The sequence below is a fragment of the Acomys russatus genome, chromosome 14 (assembly GCF_903995435.1).
Source record: "Acomys russatus chromosome 14, mAcoRus1.1, whole genome shotgun sequence".
NCBI classification, from domain to species: Eukaryota; Metazoa; Chordata; class Mammalia; order Rodentia; family Muridae; genus Acomys; species Acomys russatus.
In genome coordinates, this window is record NC_067150.1 from 47,118,187 (window position 1) to 47,139,463 (window position 21,277).

The following is a 21,277-nucleotide window of genomic DNA, read 5'->3' on the forward strand; positions in this document are numbered from 1 at the left end:
CTGGGAGCCAGAGAAACACTCAAGATGGACCACTACCCTCACCATTGTGCTTGCTGTAATGCAGACAGCCAAACTCAACCTGAAGGAGGAGCAAGTGGCTCATCAGACTCCTCCAATCCCCACCCCCACAAACACACAGACTTAAATTTTTTAACTAACATAATAGGAAGAAGAAATAGGCAATATTTGCAGAGCTCAACACCCACCAGAAAAGTACAGACCACACAGGTAGTAAGCCAGTAAGTACAAAGGCAAGCTTCACAATGTCACTACTCAACTATATAATTACTGACATATGAAGAGCATTTAGCAATGTCAAAATACACAGTTTTTTAGAACTCATATAGAATATTCACCAAGATAGACCACATTCTGACAAAAAAATATAAGACAGAAATTTTTGCATGTTTACTCTTAGACAATAATGGATTTAAAGTATAAATAACTTGAAAAATCTCAGAATACATAGAATTAAATATAATCTATGTGTGTATTACCACTTTAAAATATTCATACTCTCCAAAGCAATATACATATTCAATGCAATCCCTTCCCAAAAATCCCATTGCATTTTTCATAGAAATAGTTCCTCAACTGTAAAATTCATATGGAATAAACAACAAAAAGATCTGAAATGGTCAAAGCAATCTTGAGAGGAAAACAAATGAAGACAGCATACTTCCTATTTCAAATTCTTTACAAAATTATAATAAACAAGTCCAGTACTAACATAAACCATACATATAAACTTTATAAAACAGAACAGACCATAAAAAAATAAATATATATTGAAACTAACTTTTTGACAAGGATGTCAAAGATAGCATCATCAATAAATGGTGTTAGGAAAAATAAATAACCCTATGCAAAAGAATAAAAACAGTCCCTTGTCTTCACCATAGAAAAACACTGAAATTGTAAAAGTCCTAAGAGAAAACAAAGTGGGAAATCTCCTTGTGAGGACTGTGGCAGTGATCTACGTCATGCCAGAAGCCCACGCAACAGAAGCAAAATAAACTCCATAAAACTAAAAAGCTTCTTCACTACAAAAGAAATATTTACTAGAATCAAAGTATCTTTCAGATTGGGAAAAACACCTGTTATGATATATATCTGACATAGGACTAATTCTCAAAATAGGTAAAGAAATAAAGAAACTCAACAGCAAGGAAAAACAACCTCATTTCAGAATGGGCAAAAGAAGGAAATAATCAAAGCACCTACATATTTTTCCCAAAGGAAATAAAAAATGGCATATATATATGTATATGTATATGCACATATATGTGTGTATATATATGCATATATATATATATATATATATATATGACTGAAAGTCATCAACAGCATTAATTGTGGGGAAAATACAAATTACAACCCCAAAGGAACACACCCACACCTAGTAGACTGGGTACTATCAAAAGGACAGTGTTGGCTGCGAAAGGAAAGAGAATTTTTACACTCTGTTAGTGAGGCGGTTATCCAGAACAGTGGAAAAGTCCTCAGAGAGTTCCCAATACAGTCACCACATATCCTAGCTGTCCCTCTGTTGAGCAGCTATCCACAGAGTCAAATCAGCACCTTGAGGGGATAGCTGCACTCCCATGCTCACTGCACCATTATATGGATGAATACAGAAATTGTAAAGTGGTGGAGGGTACTGTTCAGCCTTAAAAAGAGGGGTTGTAACATTTACAACAACATGGATGAACCTAAAATACACTACTCTAAGAAGAATAGCTAAATGAGAGGAGAAAGCAGTGTATCATGTAGGGGAAACTAGCACAATACAAAGAAACAGAATTACTGTTGCCATAGATAAGAAACACAAGGAATGAGGAGACTACAGGAAAAAAAGTACAATTTTCTAGTTATAGATAGAAGCCTAATGGTCTACTGTAAAGCATGAGGTCTACAGCTAAAAGCATTGTAATATATACTGAGAATTAAATAAATTTTTATGCTATTAATACGCAAAAAAGGAAAAAATAAGGTAGTGACTATTAATTAGCTCATCTATAATATTTCATTATAAATAGCAAAACATAAATATATAACTTAAATGTTTTTGTAACATATACATGTATATATAAATAAATAACATAATACCAACTACAGTGGTAGATGCAAAAATCTATGGAATATTTATACATATAAATCTAATAAAACATATAAAAGACCTATGAGGAGAAAAAAAACAAAGAACAAGGAAGAATGAATACTCTCAAGATATCAGTTCTTGATACTGAAACTAGTTCCAAAAGATGCAATCCTGAATATGACCTTCCTGAGGAATTAAAACCCCAATCCCAATTGAAATCGTAAAAACTGAACCCTTGAAACATAACTGGAACAATGCAGAGATCAATGGAAGACAGCCTCGAGAGATACATCACTGGCTCAAGGAACATGACAGGAAGATTTTCAGAGCTAGAATACTAGGAACTCTGCTGTAAAACCACCTCTCCTAGAAGCTGATGCATGAACAATGGCAATATCAATGGAGTGTTGATAGGGGAATATTCCCACCACCCTAGACAAAGAACTACAAGCAACTAAAAACTGCTGGAGAAGAGATATCCTCTCCGGGGAGTAAGCCCCTTTATTGGCTGCCTAATGCAGAGTGGTCAGCCAAGAACCGGCCCCCCCACCCACACCAGTAATAAAGAAAAGGCGGCTATCAACTTAAGAGAGGGGGTCACAGAAGGGGTTGGACAGAGGAAGGTGAGAAAGTGATGTGATTGTATTTCAATTAATTTTCTTAATAAGAGAAAACCAATCAAATAAAATGAAATTCCTAGCTCAATTTTTTTTGTTTTTGTTTTTGTTTTTGTTTTTGTTTGTGTTTTTCGAGACAGGGTTTCTCTGTAGCCTTGGCTGTGCTGGACTCACTTTGTAGACCAGGCTGGCCTCGAACTCACAGAGATCCGCCTGCCTCTACCTCCGAGTGCTGGGATTAAAGGCGTGCGCCACTACGCCTGGCAAAAATGTTATTTTTTAAAAGCAATAAATGTTTAAAATATTACCATCATTTCTTATGTGGTTGGTACAAAGTCAAATGAAACTGTAGGCAAGAAGTTAGAGATAATGTAACCAAAGAAATCGCAGCTTCAGCTTAGCAGCTGTGTCTCCTAGTCAGGCAAGAACACAGAAGCGAGGAAAGCAAGAAAACGTAGTGCTGCACTTCATACCGTCCAAATGTCCCTTTCAACTTCCAAAAATAACTGCTAAATTCACTGAACCAGACAGAAACACTTTAAGAGCAACTTACCTCAGATGAACATGCCATCTCTGCTCTCTGTCCACTTTCACAGTGACTATTACTGCACTCTAGGTTTCTTCTACTTTTATGTATGTGTGTGCACTTGCATTTTTGGGTATGCAAATACATGTACACATACATTTTTTAAAGTATCTTGCTAAACTAGAAGCTCACTGTTTGAACCAGGCTGCCTAACCAGGAACCTTCCAGGAAAGGCCTGTCTTTGCCTGTCAATACTAGAGCTACATAGCTGGTAGGAATTCAAAGTCAGGCCTCCTGCTTGAAAAGAAAGGACTCTGTGGTGAGTTGAGTGAGGATGGCCAACAGCTAATACATTTGATTGTCTGTGGGCTGTTTGGGAAGGACTGGGACTATTATTGCTTTGGAGGAACTGTCAGTAGGTGGGCTTCAAGGCTTCAAAAGTCCATGTTAGGCCCAGGCTCACTCTCTCTGCCTCCCCTTTGCAGATCTCTCATGTAAGCGCTATGCTACAGGCCAGCACCATGGCGCCTGTCTGCTACCATGATCCCTGTCATGACAGTCACGCATGGATTCACCCTTTGAAAATGTAAGCAAGTCCCCAATTTAATGCTTTCTTTTATAAGCTGTCATGGTGTCTCTTCACAGCAACAGAACAGTAACTAAGACATGCTCTTACCCACTAAGCCATCTCCTCATCACACATCTTATTTTCTGAAGCAGGCTCTCTCACTGAGACAGGAGTCAGTGCCTGGCTACATGGTTGGCCAGCAGAACCAGGGACTCTCTTGTCTCTGCCTCTGACCACTGGGCTTACACAGGCATGCCACCAAGCCTGACTTTCTATACAGATGCTGGGAATGCTAACTCAGGTCCTTGGCTTGCACAACATCTATCCTCTCAGCCATCTCCCAGGGCCTAAGTTTTCTTCTTTAAATAACCCAAAATTAAACTACTTTGACAATATATTCTATACCTCTCACAAAAGTAATCTTTTATAATGGGTTCATTATGCATCTAAATCTGTTTTTATTTTGTGTAAGAAATGAATGTAAAGCACAAGCCACTAAATATAGCCCTTTGCTCTATAAAGAAATATACATATACATAACTAAATATGTAAATACTGTTTCACCAGCCAAAGCTGTCATTTAAATGTATAAGACAAAGACATGTTATTATTCGTTTTACCATTCTATAGCATTCTCACTATAAGAAATTTCAGTCACAAAGCTCTAGAGGTAACTCAGCAAATAAAAGTACTTGTTCTTCCAGAGGACTAGGACTCAGCTACCAAGGCCCAATGGCAGCTCACAACCATTTGCACCTACAGTCCCAGGAGATCCAAGGCTGGCATCTACCAGCACCAGGTATGCATATATTTCACATATATGCATGCAGACAAGCATTCATAAACATAAAATTAAAAAAAAAACCACTTTTTAAAATGCCAGCCTCACTTTACTATAAAGACTTTTCAAGAAGCTCAGGAAGTATCAGAAAATGCAAGTCACCATTTATATAATAGATTTTTCCATAGCTAAGTTTAGCTTAACTTTGTAGAATCCATAGTAAATATCTTAAAAGTACACATAGAGAAACACTTCACAAGTCAGACCTAGTATTAATTAGTTTGTCAAGTTATTTACAAATGAAATAAAGTGCCACCCTTAATAGTCATAAAAGGTATATTCTACTTTAAAAGACGTCTGAACAAGGAAGCACTGTTTATTCTTTTCAAAGATAGCCATTGGTGCCAAATTACTGGTAATGAAAGTCTTCTACAATCAGGAAAGGGACAAATTTTAAAAAGTTAGCTGGCTTCCTTCTCTCAATTCTACTAATATAGCTCAAATTGTCTAATTAAATTCATTCTACTTAAACTACCTACATTAGGGCACAGAAAGATTTAATTTTGGATGATTTATTTTGGAAAATTTCAACTGATTTCCCTTTTGCTTGAAAAAAACTTACACTGCAAGATCATAGCAGCTATATTTCTGATACTAGTTGGCAGAGAGAAAGCACATCTGATGGTTAGACAGTATTTTTTAAGGAATGTTTAGCTTGGTGTTATCAAAAATGATCAGAATGGTGGTGTGCAGCTGTAACCTGAGCCATGTTTGCAAATGAGCGAATACAAACAGACGAGAGGAGCTGCTGGAGCGGCCTTGCAGTCACTGATGCACATCCTTCTCCCTGAAGCTATGAAGGCCATTTTGTCAAGCAAGATGAAACAGAACAAAAGTGGCTCTGAAAGTAATGCTATAGACATTCAGATAACTACATATAGAAATGCAGCTAAAATTACCAATTAGTTTACCAATTGGCTGCGACGGATTCGATTGGTTCATAATTAATTCTAGTTACTGGCACAGAAAGCAGGATGGTTGACGCCATCCCTTTGTCCTCCAGACACACAATCCTGGTGCCCAGTTCCCTGGGTCCAGCATCAATATAGCCCTGCACTTGAGCCACAGGCATGAGCACAGTAGTGCCTACGGTAATGAGAAGGCAGAAACACACATCACAAGAAATCAGTGCCATCAAAGAACTGTCTGGAGGTGCTTCAACAAGATGCGCATGAATTTTAAGAATCACTACTTTGTAATAACTCCTTAGTTTGGGAAAGGCTATTATTAAAACTATAGTTCACAGAAGAAATCAGCAGAGAGCGAAATGCTGGGCGCTTTGTCCCCTGAGGCGTTTTGTTAGCGTATATTGATTTCCATGACGGTTGCTCTCTTCTTGGTGCAGATTGTTCTGTGGCTGTTGTTGTTCACTTACATGCCAGCTGCAGCCCTTCCCCCAGCACTTCCCGACCCCGCCCGCCCTCCCTCCTGCCCTCCCTCCTACCCTCTCCCTCCCTCCCCTAGTCCTCAGAAAGGGGAGCCCTCCTACCCTAACATCTGACCTCAACCTATCAAGTCTCAAAATGATGATTAATTTTAACTTTTAAAAATATCTAGTAGCAGCTCATCCCACAAGCCATTCTCTTCTTTCAAATAGTTCTTAATTTTCACTATAACAAGCTAGAATGTCACATAAATGTATTTATCAAACTCCAGCGGGGAAAAAGCAAGAAATGAAAATCTGCTAGTAGAAGCCATTCTCTCATAATTTCATCATTATCAGCACTTCTGTGAGCAAATTAAAGCTGCCACTATCTAGGTGATAACAGAGAAATATTTTACGGTAATTGTCAACCACTCCTAACTCAGCAGCAAGCTGTCTTCCCAGCTGTGTTTCTGACAGAATTCCCTTACTGCTGTGGTATGCTAGTTTAAAGTGTGCCCCTAACATTGGTCCACGTGCTGAATGTCTGGTCCCAGGGGTCACAGTACAGGACGTGCTCAAACTTTAAAACTGGGTCTTAGTAGAAGGCCTTTGAACCAAATAAAGCATGTCCTGAGAGGATGTGGGACCCCAGTCTCTGTGGGTTTCAGTTCTGAGATCTGATTCCTTCCTCTCACATACTCCTGCCACGGCATGAGACACAGACATGTTACTCAGACAAAAGGTTATACAACAGAATTGAACCTACACAAACTCGTTAGAACAGTGAGTTAAATAGATCTTTTTTCTCTGTAAACATTGTTCATCTGTGGTATTTCATTATGGTAACAAACACGGAATACACCTGTTAAGAAAATTCAAAGGGCTGGTGAGATGGCTCAGAGGTTAAGAGCACACCGTCTGTTCTTCCAAAGGTTCTGAGTTCAATTCCCAGCAACTAAATGGTAGCTAACTATCTATAATGAGCTCTGGTGCCCTCTTCTGGCCTGTAGGCCATGTGCACGCAGAATACTGTACAAATAATAAATAAATCTTTTTAAAAAGAAAGAAAATGTAAATAAATAAAGACGAAGATAAGTTCAAGGCTCACAATCAACATACTCAAACTTGGGTTCCCTGCTGTTTACCTAAAGCAACAGACATTTGTTTTGCCTAAAATAGTCTCCCAAATAGCAAATAATAAATTTTTGTGAAAGCTGAAAAGTCCTCAGACCTCATCTAGATCAACTTGCTCATCAAAAAATTAAGGTTAAATAATGTTATTGACTTTTATCCAAAGTCACACAAATAGAAAATTCTGTTTTCCTTTCAGGAAACAGCATAGACTTCATGTACACAATCTCCTATGACCAACAGCCAGAAGTGACCATCTTATAAGCATTATCAAGTATAATAAGCAATGTTAGTACATGTTGAAAACTCACAAGTGCCCTGCAAATAAGTCTTTTCTCTTTCAAACTATTCACATTATATTAACATGTCACATTGTCTAAGTCACTACAAGAAAACAGTACTTTTCAGAAAATCTTTCCCTTCATTGCAGCACTGTGCATGGAAAGGAGAAATTATTCTGTCAGGTAAATACTAAACAGTCTTTCTCACCAAATAGCAAATCTGAACTTGTTTAAATGAAGCAGGGGAATGAAACAATTATTAGAATTAAAATCTTTGCTACAATGTGTAGAGGTCTGAGCAATAAGAACTGCTTTCTATACTGAAGTGACCTAACGGTATTAAAGAAAAATTTTAAGTGATTAAAAAAATCAAAATGTGTAAATAACCAAAGATAACATTCACAGAAAGAATATAAACATGGATGTTCTCTCTTTAGCAAAAACCTATACAAAAAGAAAACCTCTGGTGTTTGACTCAACATGAGTTGAAAGTAATTTAGGGATGACTTTGTAGTTATACTTTCTTAAGTCCTAGAAGCAGCACCGAAAATAAATATTTTTGAAATAAATAAATGCTGGTGGTCAGGCAGGGTGGCACACACTTTAATCACTGCACTCAGAAAGCAAAGGCATGTGGATCCCTGTGAGTTCAAGCCTGCCTGGTAGCTAAATGGAAAGTTCCAGGAAAGCTAGGACTACATAGTGACACCGTCTCAAAAAACAAAAATAAAGAAATGTTAAAAATAAATATTGTTGGAAATAAATGTTGGAGTACTCAGCAGACAGTTGCTAAGTACAGAGATGTCCACTTCAGCTCCATTCCTCAGGGCTGCTGCTGACTCACTATGTAATTTCAAAGCTGCTAATACTTTTATAGTCCCTCATCAATACATAGGAGTGCAGGAGTCAATGATTTATAAGATGTCAATTTCATATTATTATTTATTATTCTCTTTCACCTCTGTCCTGTTTTTGAATTCCCAATCACAAATATTTCCTGAAAACTCTAAACTGTCATAATTCTCAACTCTTGTTTTACATTTATTTATTGAGTGTATGTGCATGCACATATGCACGCTTGTTATGGTTCACATGGGAGGTCAGAGGACAACTTGCAGGAGTTGGTTCACTCCTCCTATATGGGTCCTGTTAGGTCCAAAGCAGCCCCAAAAGTGGCAGTGATGCTAACTAGCAATGTCCTAAATGACAGTCTGAGCTGGGCTCAGGCTGGACACCGACTGGGTAAATAGAAAGACTGCTGGCTAATCTCCGCATTCCTCAGAAATCTTGTGAAGCAGGTTTCTGTTGTCAGGAAAAGCCATTACTTCCCTTATCTGCTCCCACATCCACCTACCTCTGGCAAGGAAGGGCATCTAGTTCCTGATTAACTCAAGCAAACCTGTAACAAATCAAGTCCCCATGCTAGTTCCAAGGCTGTTCCGGACCACATGCTTTCCGCCCACTGCAACCTGTCTCTTTAAAATTGGCAAGGCTTAGCCCACTCTTTGTTGTTCTGTGCTGTAAACAGAACTAACTGAAGGCTCTACGCTGCCCTGGCTACTAGATAACACTCCAGGTACACAGTTTTAATTCTGATATCTATTATCCCCTACATCTGCTTTCAGAAACGCTCAGTGCCTTAAATGCTTATATATTTTGAAATAGTTATACTTTAAAATCAGTTACTTTTCTATTGCTGTGATAAAACACCATAACCAACTTATACAAAGAGTTTATTTGAGGGCTTATGGTTCCAGAGGTTAGAGTCCACAATGGAGGAGTAGAGTTACCAGCAGAGGGAGGCTACAACAGCAGCTCAGAGTTCACATCTCAAACACAAACAGGAAATAAACCACACACTCAAAAATTTGAAACCTCAAAGCCCAGGCCCAGTGACAGTTAGTATTAAGAGTTATCAAACAATGTGTATGTCCATCATTTGTTGTTTTTGTTGTTTGTTATTAGATCTCTATTGATTCAGGGTTCTGGAATTGCTTTTGTTCCTTGTGACTCCTTGGCATGTTTAACCTTCCTAAGTACTCCTTCTAGATTCTCTGTAGAACTAGTTTAAGGTCATAAGTTCCTTAATGTAGAAGAGTGCTAATTCAGAACATGGCTGTTCTGGCAAGAGATCACATCCAAAGATCTTCTAGGTCTGTGTGATCTGACTGGAATACAAACATGCCAGGAGGCAGAGGCAAACAGATCTGAGTTGAAGGCCAGCCTGGTATAAAGCAAGTATCAGGCAAAGAAAAGCTTAGATCTACACGTGGAGATACACGCCTTTACTCTCAAACAAAGATAAAGTCAGTTTGTAGAAGGAAGCACCCATGTTTGAAAGTGATGTCTAATTGGCAGAAAAGGTGATGAATCGGAGAAGATTTGACAAACAGGATACGCCTAACTCTCATGAGAAGAGAGGGGAAAGGGGAGCTACTTCAGAGGCAGTTTACAGAGAGAGGAGGCAGTTTTACTGGGGCAGTAATAGAGAGATGGGTTGCAGAGAGAACTCAAGTGAAGACAGGAACAAGCCAGAAAATGAGAAAGATGCAGAAGACTAGAGCAAATTTCTTAGTTAGTTTGAGGCCAAGCAGAGTGATCCTGGGCCAAGAGAGAAGTCAGATTGAATAATTCAGCTGGGAGAAGAGTCTGAGCCAGAACAACTGAGTTGAACCAGCCAGCCCAGAGCTCAGACAGAACAAGTAAGGGTGAGCTTATTAAGCAGTTAAGACTCAGAGGCTGAAAACATTCTAGGCCTAAGTTATATTGTACAGAGACTAGAAGCTTCAGGACTAGGCCTAGGTTAGCAGAAGGAGGCAGTTAAGCCTCCTAGACAACAATTGAGCCAAGAGAATAAAAGTTACTTTTACACTTTAAATCTGTTGTTGTCATGGAAAGTTTTTCTTTCTCCTTTAAAAACAACAAAAATCTGTACTGGCATCTATAAATTTTCAGAACTTTTAGAATGTTAGTTTAGACCCTTCTGGCATCCATAAAAAGGCATCCATATTCTCCATTGAAAAAGAAGTGGTTGGGCTGGAGAGATGGCTCAGAGGTTAACGGAACTGATTGCAATTCCAGAGGTCCTGAGTTCAATTCCCAGCAACCACACGGTGGGCCACAACCATCTATAATGTGATCTGATGCCTTCTCCTGGCCTACAGGCAGAACACTGTATACATAATAATAAATAAATAAATCTTAAAAAAAAAAAAAAAAAGAAAAAGAAAAAGAAAAAGCAGTGGTTGGAAAACAAGATTCAAGAGCAGAGCTACAGCCACTCTGAAGAGCCTGAGAGACACAGGAAGGCTTCAAGGAGAGATGAGGGGGCAGAGGATGAACCTGCTCAAAATATCTCTGAAACCACTTTTTAAAAAGCAGGTCTTATGGGAAGATGCTTTTGAAACATGGCTTCATGGATTAAGATTTAAAAAAAAAAAAAAGATGGTAGAATGGAGCAACACACACACTGGACAACGGAAGCATGTCCTTGCTAAGTAGAGACAATCCTACTTGGCTCAGGCCACACCCAGGTCATCTACTCCCATCACCCCCCACTAGGCCAGTGCCACCACTGAACCTACAGGCCCAGCCAGTGGAATGGAGCTGCCCAAGGGCTGCAAGCACAAGGTTCTTCACCAGAAAGCCAGTGGGGCATCCAGTGTCAAGGGCAAGGTCGTATGCAGTGGCCTGGAGCTCAAGCGGGTCCTGCCCCCAGACATGACGCTGAACTGCACAATCACCCTGACTCTGAGTAACAACATGATATCTGAGGTGAAGAATGGTTCATTTTCTAAATTAAATTTCCCCCAAAGACTTCCATGGTCCATGCTGCCACGAGAGGGATGTTGGTGTCCTTAGTCTCTACTGCTGCTGGAGGCCATGTTGATATCTGTGGTCTGTGCTGCCACCACCAGAGGCCATACTGATGTCCTTGATAGGTTCAACCAATGGAAACCATGTTGAAGTCTACAATCTGTGCTGCTGCCGGCTGCTATGGGCAAGGAGCCTGCTTTTGTAGTGGCATGGATGACTGTAGACTCCCTACTAAGACTAGAGACATGGAAGGCTTCTGTGATAATTCCCCCTCCCTCCAAAAAAAAGCTGCAACAGTCCAGGCATTCTTAAAAACTGATAAAGATGTTAAAATGTAGTTCTTGGGGTGGGAGGAAGAGGATGGGAGAGGACACAGTTTTCTTTAAGAAGCTGTCCACTAAGTGTTTAAACAAGCGCCATGGGTATAGGAACAACACAAATTTGACTGGGATTTTTGAGGGAGGACAAGTTTAAGAGTGGGAGGATGGACCTGGAAGGAACAGGAAGCCAATTTGAGCAGGCTGCATTGTACATAATTCCCAAATAATCAATAAAAATACTATGTGGGGGGGAAGCATCATTTATTCCCATCTTTGTATGTGACTTGATCTTTCTTGTAGCTCTTAAAATACTTTTTAATGTACTTCATATTAGTCTTTGGTGGTTATATGATGTTTCTGTTGGTTATTTTTTCTGGTCCCATCTGTTTGGAATTCTCTATACATCTTAGATCTTGACAGGCATCCCTTAGATTAAGGACGTTTTATTCCATGATTTTGTTGAAATATCTTCTGCATCTTTGACTTGGGTCTCTTTGTCTTCTATACCTATTACTGATAGACTTGCATTTTTTGATAGTGTCCCAAAGTTCATGCACGCTCTGTTCCTAGATTCATTGGGATTTGACATATTCCTTGATTAGTCCAATTTTTCTCCTTTCTTTTCTCTCATACACTTGATACAATATTTTGATGAGGCTTTTCTCTGAATTTTTGGTTTGAATTCCTAAAATTTTCATTCAACTTCAAATTTCAGAAAACAAATTTTTTACTTTGTCTTTGGATAATCTCTTTATTAAATACCATTTTCTTATCTTGAATTGTTAACATTATTACATACAGCAATATGACAGGATGCAAAATTGACACATAAAAATCTGTAGTCTTCCTATATACAAATTACAAGCATATTGAAAAAGAAATCAGGGAAACAAAACCACTCCAAATAATAATAAAATACATTAAAATAAATTTAACAAAGGAAGTGGAAGCCATACAGTGAGAACCTCAGTTATGTCAAAACTGAAGACCAAAAGGATGTAAAGACCTCCCATGCTCATATACTGGTACTATTACAGAGTGAGAATGGCGTCACAAATGGCGTACCAAAACCTACCAACACAATCCCCACCAAAATTTCAACATAATTCTTCACAGACATTAAAAAGAAATTTAAATTTCATATGGAAACACAAATAACCAAGAAAGTCAAAATAATCATGAACAATAAAAAGCCACTAGAAGTATCACTATCTCATATTTTGAGTTTAATTTCAGAACTATAGTAGTAATAGCAGTAATAGCAGCAGCAGTAATACAATGGTGATGAGGATGATGATGAGGATGATGATCTGGCATACAACAAACATGCTGATCTAGAAATGAAGGCATAAATATAAGCCCACATTCTTACAGCTGCCAGATTTTTTCTTAATTTTAATTTGCTATAATTTATTCAGATTACATCCCGATCGTTATCCCCTCACGTGTATGTTCCCGTTCCCACTCTCCCTCCCTCCATCTTCTGCCCTATTCCCCTCCCTTAGACCTTTGACAGAACGCAGCCCCCTTCCCCACCATATAACCAGAGCCTATCAGGCTTCATAAGGATAGCCTGCATCCTCTTCCTCAACATGTCTGCAGGGCCTCCCAACCAAGGAAAAGCAATCAAATCGGGGGGGAGGGGGCACTAGAGTTCATGTCAGAGGCACTCCCTCTTCTCCCCACAACTGTGGAGAATGAGCTACCCATTGGCTACATCTGAACAGGAGGTCTAGGTTTACTGCGTGCATTGTCCTTGGTTGGTGCAACAGTTTGTGCAGGACCCCAGATCCAGATCCACTGGCCTTGATGGTCTTCATGTGGCGCACCTGAACCCTCTAGGTCCTTCTATCACCCCATTCTTCCATACCACTCTCAGCATTCCACCTGTAGTCCAGCAGCGAGTTCCAGCATCTGTCCCAATCCTCCGCTGGGTGGAGTCTAACAGAGGATACTTATATTGGGCTAATATCCACTTATAAGTGAGTATATACCATGCATGTCTTTCTGGGTCTGGGTTACCTCACAGGATGATCATTTCTAGTTCCATCCATTGACCTGCAAATTTCAAGATTTCCTTGTTTTTAATAGCTGAGTAGTATTCCATTATGTAAATGTACCATGATTTCTTTATCTATTCTTTGGTTGAGGGACATGTAGGTTATTTCCAGATACTGGCTATTACAAATAAAGCTGCTATGAACATATCTGAGCAAATGTCCTTGTTATACGGTGGAGCATCCTTCAGGTATATGACCAGGAAAGGTATGGCTGGGTCTTGAGGTAGAGCTATTCCAATTTTCTGAAAAAAGCACCAGAGGGATTTCCAAAGTGGTTGTACAAGTTTGCACTCCCACCAGCAATAGAGGAGTGTTCCCCTTTTACGACATCCTCACCAGCATGTGCTGTCACTTGAATTTTTGATCTTAGACATTCTGGTAGCTGTGAGATGGAATCGCAGAGTCGTTTTGATTTGCATTTCTCTGATAACTAAGGACGTTAAGCATTTCTTTAGGTATATCTCAACCATTCAATATTTCTCTGTTGAGGATTCTCTGCTTAGCTCTGTACCCCATTTTTTAATTGGATTACTTGGTGTGGTGGTGTTTAATTTCCTGAGTTCTTTATATATTTTGGATATTAGCCTTTTGTTGAATGTAGGGTTGGTGAAGATCTTCTCCCAGTCTGTAGGCTATCGTTTTGTTCTGTTGACAGTGTCCTTTGCCTTACAGAAGCTCTTCTGTTTCATGAGGTCCCATTTATTAATTGTTGATCTCAGAGCCTGAGCTATTAGTGTTCTCAGGAAGTTGTCTCCTATACCATGAGTTTAAGGCTCTTCTCCACTTTTTCTTCTAGCAGATTTAGTGTTTCTGGTTTTATGTGAGGTCTTTAATCCACTTGGACTTGAGTTTTATACAAGGTGATCAATATTGATCTATTTGCATTTTTTTACGTGTAGACATCCAGTTAGACTAGCACCATTTGTTGAAGATGCTGTCTTTTTTCCATTATATGGATTTGGATTCTTTGTCAAAAATTAAGTGTTAATAGGCATGTGGATTTATTTCTGGGTCTTCAATTCAATTCCATTGACCAACCAGCCTGTTTCTATGCTAGTACCATGCTGTTTTTATGATTGTTGCTCTATAGTACAGCTTGAGATCAGGAATGGAATTCTTCTGGAAGATCTTTGATTGTACAGGATTGTTTTAGTTATTCTGAGTTTATTTGTTTTTCCAAATGAAGTTGAGAATTGATCTTTCAAGGTCTGTAAAAATTGTTTAGGTATTTTGATAGGGATTGCATTGAATCTGTAGATTGCTTTTGGGAAGATGGCCATTTTTACTATGTTGATCCTCCTGATCCAGGAGCATGAGGGATCTTTCTATCTTCTGATATCTTCTTACTTTCTTCAGAGACTTGGAGGTTTTTTAATACAAGTCTTTCACTTACTTGGTTAAAGTTACACCAAGATACTTTATATTATTTGTGGCTATTGTGAAGGCTGTAGTTTCCCTAATTTCCTTCTTTGTATCTGGCCACTTTGCTGAAGGTGTTTATCAGCTGTAGGAGTTCTTTGGTGGAATTTTGGGGGTCACTCATGTACATTAACATATCATCTGCGAATAGCAATACTTTGACTTCCTCATTTCCTATGTAGATTTCCTTGATATCCTTTTGTTGTCTTATTGCTCTCGCTAGAACTTCAAGTGCTATACTGAAGAGATATGGAGAGAGTAGGCAGCCTTATCTAGTCCCTGATTTTAGTAGAATTTCCTTGCATTTCTCTCCTTTTTTTGGGGGGGGGTGGTTTTGGGTTTTTGTTTGTTTTGTTTATTTGTTTGTTTGGGGTTTTTGTTTGTTTGTTTGTGTTTGGTTTTTGTTGGTGGTGGTGGGTTTTTTTTTTTTTTTTTTTTTTTTTTGGTTTTTCAAGACAAGGTTTCTCTGTGTAGCCTTGGCTGTCCTGGACTAACTCTGTAGACCAGGCTGGCCTCAAACTCACAGCAATCTGCCTGCCTCTGCCTCCCGAGTGCTAGAATCAAAGGCTGTGCCACCACACCTGGCTTCTCCATTTAATTTGATGATGGCTATTGGCTTGCTGTATATAGCCTTTATTATGTTTAAGTATGTGTCTTGTATCCCTGATCTCTCCGAGACTTTAAACATGAATGAGTGTTGGATTTTGTCTAATGCTTTTTTGGCATCTAAGGAGATGATCATGTGGGGTTTTTTTCTTTCAGTTTATTTATATGGTGGATTACAATGATAGATTTCTGTATATTGAACCATCCCTACATGTCGGGGATGAAGCCTACTTAGTTATGGTGAGTATCTTTGATGTGTTCTCAGATTCAGTTTGCGAATATTTTTGTATCAATGTTCACAAGAGAAATTGGTCTGAAATTCTCTCTCTTTGTTGGGTCTTTGTGTGGTTTAGGTATCAAGGTGACTGTGGCCTCACAGATTGAGTTTGGTAGTGTTCCTTCCATTTCTATTTTGTAGAATAGTTTGAAGAGCATTGGTATTAGCTCTTCTTTGAAGGTCTGGTAGAATTTTGTGCTGAAATCATCTATCCCTGGGCTTTTTTGGAGGGGAGAGGGGAAGGATGGGAGATTTTTGATGGCTGCTTCTATTTTGGCAGTAGATATATGATTATTTGTTTACCTGATCTGCTTTGACTTTCGTAAGTGGAATCTATCCAGAAAATTATCCATTTCATTTAGATTTTCAAATTTTGTGGCATAAAGGCTTTGGAAGTAAGACCTCATGCCTAGTATTGTAAACACACTTAAAACCCATGGTAGGAGAGGTCATAGGTCCTACAGAGGGCTTAATCCTGATGTACAGCTAAACTGATATAGTGTCTAGCTTCTTTCTGAGCATTTATGTATAAACATACAAATACAATTACTACTCTCAGCCTTAACTAGAGAAGCCTCTCTTTTCATAAACTGCAGTAAATACAAAGACTCATAGCTGAACAAAGTTCTAGAAGTAGCGGAGAGTTGGGGGCTCAGCCCTAAACAAAACATTTATTCATCGTCCCCAAGGCCCAGAGAATACTAGGGAAGGAGTTGGAAAAGACTAAGAGCCAGAAGATAAGGACTGTGAGATGTCATCTTCTGGGTAATACACAATCACAGCAATCATGAGGTCTCAACTGTGGACGCATGCACTGGATTTGTACAAGAATGAGTCCATCAACAACCACGAATGCAGGAGGGGCTCCAGGGGCCCTACCTCTTACTGCTGAACTATTTCCTACTAATAAATCCAAGGAAGGAGAGGCGTCACTACCCACTCGTGATCCCAAAAAGTCCCAACAGATAGTCCCAATCCAATGACGACACAGATGGTTATGGTGAAACTAAATAAATCACAAAATAGAACTAAAAGTCATTAATCTTGGAAAAGAACAGGTAGGGAGAGTGTATTGAGAGAGGTGGGAAGGAGATACCAGAATGTGTGGGAGAGTGATCATAAGGTATTATTTATATGTATGAGATAATCAAAAACTTAATTAGTAATAATCTTATTTAATTATTTCAACTAATATACAATTGCAATTATACACATATGGTATAGAATGAGATAATCAAGTAAAGGGTAATTACAATTTTTTTAAAAATCGTAGTTTTTAAATCAACTATTGACACCCTTCCTCATTAGCATGTGTGGTGGGAAAGGGCATAACTTGTTCTTAATGACTCTCTCCTCCCTTCATCCTCCACAGCCATTTTATCTCTTTTCTTTACAAACTTCTATCCTCTGCCCTAAGGGGTACCTACAGAAACAACAACACTCTACTTACACAGCCTGACAGACTTTAGTGATGGTCCACCACAGTCATCAGCCAGCCCTCTTCTAGGAACTTAACTGCTATCAGCTTGCCAACAAAAGTGCTGCCAGGACAAGATGTGTCCAGGCTCTTTTCTCTGACCCAATCTGAAGTCAGTGGCCTCAACCTTATCACTGCACAGATAGTGGTTTCTACACAGGTACCATATGTGATTTCCAGGTAGCATGAAAGTTCACACTGGATCCCTCTACTCAAACCTGTCAGAATTCTTCATGCACTCACTTAGCCGAATGCTCAGAAGCATACTATCCACGTGTCTGCTGAGTGGGCATGGGCTACTGTAGCAAGTTTGTTCTCAGCATTCTTTCCCTTAAAACTCTTTAACACATTCCAGCCACATCATAATCAAGGCAAATATCCATCCAGAAAAGATATCATTCTCCTCTGTGAGAATTTTAGACATACAAATGTCCCAATAAAATCCTCTTAGTCTTCACCTCAAACTTTACTATGAACAAACAGAAGCTGGCCACCACTATCCTAACTGCATATATGCCACAATGTCTCTTCAACCAACCTTCTAGCCCATGCTGTGAGGGAACAAGAGGAATGGAGAGGTATAATGACTAGAGAATAGTTTCACTAGAATGCCAGAGTTTAGAAAAATCATGTAGTAAAGTGGTTAATACTAGAATAAATATACCTTTTGACTAAAAAAAAAAAAAGTTGGCTCAACAGTCCCAGTTAAATAAAAATCCATTTCACTACTGTGTTACACTTCTCATGTGAATAACAAAATACAGGTGTTATTTTGCACTTTACATATGAGATACCAAACTGAACTGTGATTGCTCAGTTAAGGCACAGAAATCACTAATGAAAATAAAGCCTTCAGTGCTTTAACAAAACACAAATTAAGTCACCTGAAAAATAAAGAGGATGGAGCTAGGGATTTCTCTGTAGTTAGGAGCATTAGCTGTTCTTCCAGAGAACTGGGGTTCAATTTCTAGCACCCACATGGCAGCTCACAATTGCCTCAAATATCAGTTCTGGGGATCAGATGCCTTTTTCTGGCCTCTGCAGGTACCCACATACATGCAGGCAAAACACACATAAACATAAAAATAACTAAAAATAAAACACCAGGGAAATCTCTGAGTTTTGTGTCTCACAAATACACTAACCAAATGCAAAATTAAATGGCAGAGCTTTCATAATGATAAAAGAGATAAAAAACAAAAAGCAAAAAGAATACAATCTGTAACATAACAGCCTAATTGTCAAGCTGTGTCTATTCACATTATTTAAAGGAGCAGAAGAGAGAAGGGAGATGATTGTAAGCCTGCAGTCTTTGACTGCCATCACTCTCATTTTCTCAAACCCCATTTCACTCTCACCTACAATTTGAATAACAAATCTCTGTAACTGTTACATTTGCACAAAACTTTGAATAAATAAGTTGACAGAAGCAGAAATAAGCCACACTTCCTTACCAATGAGTGTTCCTCAAACACACTAACACTAGAAAGAGGTGCCAATGTTTTAGTCATTACAAGAACACTTGTCTGCAACTGGCCAGTCTCACTCAACTACAGAATGCATTTCACAAACAAATTTGATTTCTTCAATCAGACATTGTTATTTAAATCACAAAAATCGAAGAATCTGTTCCTATGATTGAGCTCTAGGAATGACCTAGAAAGTATGCAGGCTCCTAATGCTCACTTTTAGACTCACACACTCACTTTTAGACTCACACACTCACTTTTAGACTCACACACTCACTTTTAGACTCACACACTCACTTTTAGACTCACACACTCACTTTGTAGAAGAAGCTAACCCTAAAACCAAATACAGTTACATTTATTACCACAACATGCTGACTCATTATACTCAAATGCCAGGATTTTAATTAAAAATATTTTGGGAAGCAGCAAGAATAGTGAGCATATGAAGATACTTGCTGTCTCCCCTAACAACCTGAGATTAAGCCCCAGACCCAAACAGTAAAAAGAGAGAATCAAGTTGTCCTCTGACTTCCACACATGTCACGGCACATATACACACACACTGAATTTAACCTTTAAAAATTTAATCATCTTAAAACATAAAAAGTTTTTACATGATGATAACAGTATTAATTGTAACCACCACATTACATATTTGAATAATTTCAACTACTGTTTATTTTAGAATGTACTTCTGATAAACCATATTTTCAAGCTATTGTAATACTTACCTTGGCTGTTTCCAACTAGAGAGGAAACACACTGTCTCAACCTGTGACTTTTTTTTTTTTATTCATGCATTGCAAAGGCTAAATAATGAGCCATGGACACCTTTAAAGTCAGTTATTTTAAAAATAAAAATCCAGCCATCTCTTTAATAATTCTACAAAAATGTACCATTGCTTTTCCTAAGATTTTACTAAATAAAAATTAGCATAGCATATAGCTTGTATTTACTAAAAGTCCAGGCTATTTAGTAAGTTTCTAAAACAGACTATGCTATATATCTGTTTAATGTTGTTACAAACACAAGGTTATGCAAAAATCAGAAAACACACCTTACAGTGATATCCTAACCCCATCCTGGATTGTGTATGGTTAGCGACCAGTCTCTTGTCTCTAACCAGAATGAGTTAGGAGCACACTGATTATCTCAGCACACAGGGAGCAATTCTCAGTTATAAAATGAAACATGAAATTAAAGACTATGAAAATCTTGCTAAAACTGCCAACAGGAGTCAAAGAAAATGCAACTCGGGCTTTGAAAGTCCTCTGTATGTGCCTGAGTGCATGCATGCATACGAGTACATACACCCTTTGGGTCCTTCCCTAGGACTATGAGGTAAGACAGCTTTCCACTAAATCTTTCACAGAAAAGGAGAGGTCATAAATTACATCAAATAAACAAAAATATTAAAAACTTTAAAAAACTAAAAATCAAGAAATCCTCAAGCATATGTCAATCTTAAGAGTAAGGGCTAAAAGAATAATTCTCATTACCCAGGAATGAAGTACAAATTATACAGCTAAAACTCAAGAAAGTGAAGCTAACAAGTCAGATACAGGAAGCTTTAACGGCACCTGAGCGTAGGTGAGTGACAAGCTCCAAAGCACACCTTACCTTACATTCCACCACACTCTGATCGGACTCACAAGTCACATAGATTTCATCTACTGCCCGGCGAAGATTGTCAAAGAGAAATGCCCAGTAGCGAGCTCTTAGGTCAATTTTCCGTGGGTGCCTTGTCTTTGTGGGACTTTTATCAAAATGTTTTTCTCCAGTTGTAGATGCTATTTTACACTCTACTGCAGTATTCTGATGAAATAAGTGAACCATTAAAAAGGTAAGCAAAATTAATTTCTTTATAAAGCAATATTTTGACATGAATATGTAAGACATTCTTTTCAGCTTATGTCACACTTGAGTTCATCAAATAAATATCTGCCCTAAAGAAGAGGCAGGTTTTCCAGTAAAAATTCCAGCTGGAGGGGGAAGGAAGTCCCCAAGCCCGACCCTTAGCTGATGGCAGGCAACGGCTCCCAAGAAAGGAAGAGTCAGTGCACATCTTTCTATTACCCTGATGTTCTGAAGACTGAGAAATAGATCTAAGTATACATCTACTTTCATGCACGCTGCTCAGCTCCAGTTTGTGTTCTAAAGCCCCTGAGAACTCAGAACGTAAAAATCACGTGCATCATTTATTTTCTCCTTTCGGAAGCCTAAAGACATGTACTAGAAATTCTGTCTGAGACTTTCCTCATATGCTTCCTATCTCCTCTGTCTTCAGTCCTCTTAGTCTAAGTCTTCCTCAGAGCACCCTCCAGTTCATCAGTTCTTTCACTGTCTCCTACCAATATACCATTTATTTTATTAATTGCAGTTTTTCAAAATTTCACTG

At 38.6% G+C, this 21,277-nt stretch overlaps 1 protein-coding gene across 2 annotated transcripts in view; it reads right to left on the reverse strand.

The window, feature by feature from the left end:
• Scaper (S-phase cyclin A associated protein in the ER) overlaps positions 1 to 20,694 on the reverse strand; it is a 315,920-nt gene extending 295,226 nt beyond the window's left edge. For both annotated transcript variants that reach the window (XM_051156493.1, XM_051156492.1), the window contains exon 1: positions 20,500 to 20,694. The gene's annotated coding sequence lies outside the window, so the exon portion shown is untranslated. The remainder of the gene's footprint in view (positions 1 to 20,499) is intronic.
• Positions 20,695 to 21,277: the final 583 nt, after the last annotated feature.